General features: G+C 37.7%; 1 protein-coding gene across 5 annotated transcripts in view; it reads left to right on the top strand.

The window, feature by feature from the left end:
- The first annotated feature begins 1264 nt into the window (after positions 1-1264).
- LOC122790431 (C-terminal-binding protein 2-like) overlaps positions 1265-4737 on the top strand; it is a 1897537-nt gene continuing 1894064 nt past the window's right edge. For 3 of the 5 annotated variants that reach the window (XM_044057966.1, XM_044057962.1, XM_044057963.1), the window contains exon 1: positions 1912-2120. The gene's annotated coding sequence lies outside the window, so the exon portion shown is untranslated. Of the gene's footprint in view, positions 1284-1910; positions 2121-4737 lie in introns of those variants that run through there. The other 2 variants (XM_044057965.1, XM_044057967.1) reach the window with 2 other exon arrangements.

The raw sequence follows: 4737 nt of genomic DNA, 5'->3' as shown, positions 1-4737 counted from the left end.
CCAGCACCCATGAGTCTCCCCCCCCTATGGTTCCAGCACCCACGAGTCTGTATTTGAAGTAGTGAATATTGCAACAGAGATAAAATAGCTGGAAGTGGGATCTTTAGAAAAGATTAGGAGCAAATTACATAGAAAAAGTGGAAAGTGTGGTAACAACATATGCAGAATAAAGTTTTGGAGTAGGAGTGAGTTTTGTGAGAATGCAGGAATTGATAAATGTCATAGCTCTCAACCTTCCATCTCCAAAATGAGGAACAATCGCCTTCATACTGTGGAACAAATGTGCAAAATGTGGAACCCTTGCTAACGGCTTACCAACAACTTCAACTGGGAAGGTCATAGGATGGTTAAAGTATACTGGTTTTACTTATAAAGAAGGTCCTTTAATGAATTAATCTAATTAATTTCTATTTATCATGGATTTCACTTAAAATATTCCTAACACTGAATGTGTGACACTCTTTCAATGTGGAACTTTGAAGAACATGAACTTTTTAAGACCCCAAATGAGTTACGTTCCTCGTAATAAGGTACACTTGAGAGATAAATGTAATGTATATAATATTAGATGTATGATAACTGTATAAAAGAATAAATGCGATATACTACGTTTGTAACTGTGAGCATAATTTATTTACCATTTGTTTATCGGGAAAGCCCGACTTGGAACGAAGCCAATTTTCATCGGAGGCCCTGGGAAAAACCCTCCAGAAGTATATCTTTGTAATTCTGTGGTATAGTATAGATCAACATGATTTGTTTTCTTTTATATAATATAAATGTATGTTTTAAGTGATAATTCAGTAAAGGTGTTAAAGAAGTCTAAAGGGCCCTGCAATCTTAAAGGGATTTCACACTTGGAAGTTTGAAATGTTTATTCTCCTCGTGGGGTTTTTAATTTCTCCAGCACGATGAATAAGTTAACTGTTGTAGTTAAGTGAGGTGAAAACGAGATTGGAAAAGATGAATGGGGAGGTAGGGCGCACTACATGCAGGCCAGTCGCACCTAAAAGTGACTGCACTCAGGGTAGTCATTTGCAGTGTCAATCTGTTCACCTCTGGAAAATTGGAAATTCTCCCAGGTCTGAAAATTAAAGTATAAAGGGAAGTTCCCGTTTGTAATATTAATTTCTGGGTAGCGTCTCATCAGTGAGGTTACAGCTGTACCAAGCCACATAATTTCAGTCATGCTGTGCACATTACATTTTAATAAACTTGAGTGGATAGCTCACTTCTGAAGATGGTGAAACGGCAGTGCATTTTCACAACACTCCAAAGCACTGGTAAAAACGATTACTACTACTTCATAAAGAAATGTCTGTTCTATAACGATATATTTTTATATATGCGTTGTCTTTCTAGTAAAATTCCTTGAAGTAATGCTGTTCTGTGGATCATATATTCTTAAGTGCACAGCGGCACATTTTAATCAAAGTTACGGTTGCTGAAATCCTATTTAGCGTGTATTTTTTCATATCTGGGGCATACAATGTTGACACATATGACATATTGTTTACCCGTTTCTAATTTTTTTATTACAACGTTGTTCTTTCCCTCCTAAACCTGGCGATTTTAGAAGCAAATGCGACGGATTGCACTTAATAAATAACGACAATAATTACAGTTACAAACATTTCTTTAACTTCAGATGCATGTTTGTTTTCATTTTCCTAGTCTGTCAACATCTGACGTTACTAGTATTATTATTGGAGACTGACAGCTCTACAATATAAACGTTTTCACTGGTAAACAGACTTGCGTTTGGGTAGTAAATCATTCCACTGCCTTAGACTGTAATTTTTGAGTATGTTTCTATGTCACGATCTGTAACGCGATACCAAAAAACCTTCGAGATTCTCTAAAAAGACTATTAGCAGTTGTCGCTTCACTTTGCACATTATCAACAGGGCGGGCGCGTTACAAATTCTCGCTGGTAACAGCTTGCTGGCGCTGCTGCCATTCTGGACACATTTTATCTGCGGGGGAGGGAAAGCTGTGCTTGTTGTTACGTTTTTTTTCTGTCTCTCTCTTTGGCGAGTTTCCGGGCGGATTTGTTACTTCCGGTAGATTCAGGGAGCACTGACCGGTACTGTTGCTGCTGCTTCGTTAAACAGTTTTAGGTTTGTTTGCTATTGTTTTTAGGCTGTGGGTCCCTTTCATATTCCCCTTGCCATAAAATGTAGTTCCTATGTTTATGGAACGACATAACTAAATGTGTTTAGAAGTGTGGGGTTAGAGCTCCGAATTTGTAGTGCCGGGAGGTACTGATCTTTGGGGTGCCTGACTTCAGTAGTTAAGTTGGGTAGAATTTGTATCTTATTGGATCACGAAGTCTTCTTACATTTCATCTTTTGATTTTGAATTTGCTCTTACTGAGACTACGAGTACTGACCTTGTTTGTAAACGAGCCCGGAGTGCAGTACATCTGCTCTGGACATATGTGTGGGGTGTTTGTCATGCACTTTTTGAATGTGTGGTACTTCTTACTTAAGAGCAGAGTTTGGGGCTTCTTGGCTCTCCTTGGACAAAAAAAAAAAAAAAAAAAAAAAGATTTGAATCTTCTTTCTGTTGTTCCTTTGGCTTCTCATGATGCGCTTCCTCCTATAGCCAGTGATCGGTAGATTTCTCGTGGTTGAGCTGAATGGGTCCTGTTATATTGGCACTGTAGTTTTTAGAAGTTACATACGTTTCTAGTTACTGAAATTCTGTTTCAATCACTGAGTTGGGGCATAGTTTCGTTAAACTGCTGGATTGTTCTACTTAATGTCATTCTTCTACGTTTCAGAGTGCTTATTGGTAAAATGTGCTTTACGCATAGACGTGCTGGTCTTGTTTTAGGCTTTTTATATGTTGTATAGATTTTCGAATGGTGATATGTGCTCAGTATGTTAATTGAATGTCTTATGTAATTCTTATTCATTAGTGGATTTAGAAAGACTTGTCTTATATGCCTGTGTGTTACTTTTGGCAGATGGTTTGTGTACAAAAGCATTATGTTAGAATAGGTGGATGAAAAGCCAAATAATTAGGACACCCTTGAGTCATCTGGACTATTAGCTGGTGTAGTCGTTCAAGGTTTTAATAATACACTGCGTGCGTCTCTGGCCCAATGTGAATTGTTTTAGAAATGCATACATAGTTTTGAATAAAACTTCTTGAAGCAGCAATATTTACATGTCGGACCCTGGTGCAGAAACATTATTTTTAAGCAGCTTTGTTTCCTGCTTTTAGACTAAGATCTGTAAACCAGATGCTCTTAATAAACTTTGTTTACTTTATAACATAATACATTTGTTTTGGAGGATTTTCATGTGATATTTGGAAATATTGCAAGTAAGCAATCCAAGTTGAGGTTTGCTTATTTAAAATGTGGTGTAGTTTCAAATCATCATCTATGTTATACATACATATATTTGAATCTAAGCCTGGGGTTGGACTGACATTCCAAGAATGAACTCGAGGCTGTTTTGATGCAAGTGGAGTAGTTGAAATAACAGCCTGAGAGCACAGGACATTTAGTGTTCCACACAACTTACTCTGTAGTTGAGAAGTAAACCATAGTCTACAAGAGGATCTCTACAGCAAAATAAATGCTAGATTGCAAGGCAAATGCAGATTGTTTAAGAAATTTTTAGTAATTGTGTGAGTGAATGTGAAATATATATTAGAAAGAAAGTTAGTACTTGTGGCACTTTGGGACGATGTCTCCTGTTTTTTATTATTTTTAAACTTTACGGATTGTTGTATAAAATGTCTGTATCAAATTCTGACATTAAATCTTTCTGTGTTGCCGTATGTAAGCAGAGAATATTATTTGTAATGTGTTTTATGGCTGGACCTTTAAGTGGGTTGTAGTTTATTTGGGGGAAGTTAACTAAAAAAAAAAAATAGTCAAAGCTGCAAAATGAATACATTTCTAAAATGTTCTTTAGATCCATAGTCGGCCTTGGGCATAGACCCAACTAGGCAGCTGCCTAAGGCGCTGCTCTAGCAGGGACACTTTTCCAGTAAACTGGATGGTGTAGGTATGCCAGGATGGGGGGCACCAATTGGTGTGGGGGGTGCTGTGGAGCCCTTTTGCCTCTGGCACCAGTTGACTAAAGGACAGTCCTGTTTGGACCCATAGTGTGGTTGATAACTAGAAGGTCACTGGTTTGCCTAGTGTTTATGTACCACAGGAAGTTTCTGAGATTTCACATGGGAACCTTTATTTGTAGCCTTCCTTTCAGGTCTAGTTTTGGCTCCACTCCATTTACCAAGTTCCTAAATCCAGCAGAAGCATCAATCAGGTTGACATAAGTTGTTTTCTCCTCCTAGATGACTTTGTTTAATGTGTATTTTTTGTGTAATTATGGAACAATATTTTGGAATATTTGAGGGTGGGGATTTATATATTGGAATTTTTAAGGAATTTAATTTGTGAGCAATTTGTTAAAGTTATCATAAGAAAGCATTTCTGGAGCTATCTTGTACTTTTAAATGGAAGTAGTGCTTCCTTCGTAAGATGAAATCCCGGAAATGCCTGCTGGCTTCTATTGGTTGGTTATGCGGAATAAACGTTTGCCCGTGTGAGTTCAGGGATTGTTGAGAGTGTGTAATTATTTTCCTAGGCCAGGGGGCAAGATTTCCTTTGTGGAAACTGGACTGTTATCTCAGCAACTAGTAAGATTAGGGAGTGAGCCATTGGACAGATTTATTTTCATTCCTGTGCTTTTCAGGAATATTCAGTGGGGTTTT

The sequence above is a fragment of the Protopterus annectens genome, chromosome 16.part0 (genome assembly GCF_019279795.1).
Source record: "Protopterus annectens isolate FY-2018-M chromosome 16.part0, PAN1.0, whole genome shotgun sequence".
Classification (NCBI taxonomy): Eukaryota; Metazoa; Chordata; order Ceratodontiformes; family Protopteridae; genus Protopterus; species Protopterus annectens.
Note: the sequence above shows the minus strand (reverse complement) of the source record. Positions and strands in the feature narration are given on the sequence as shown.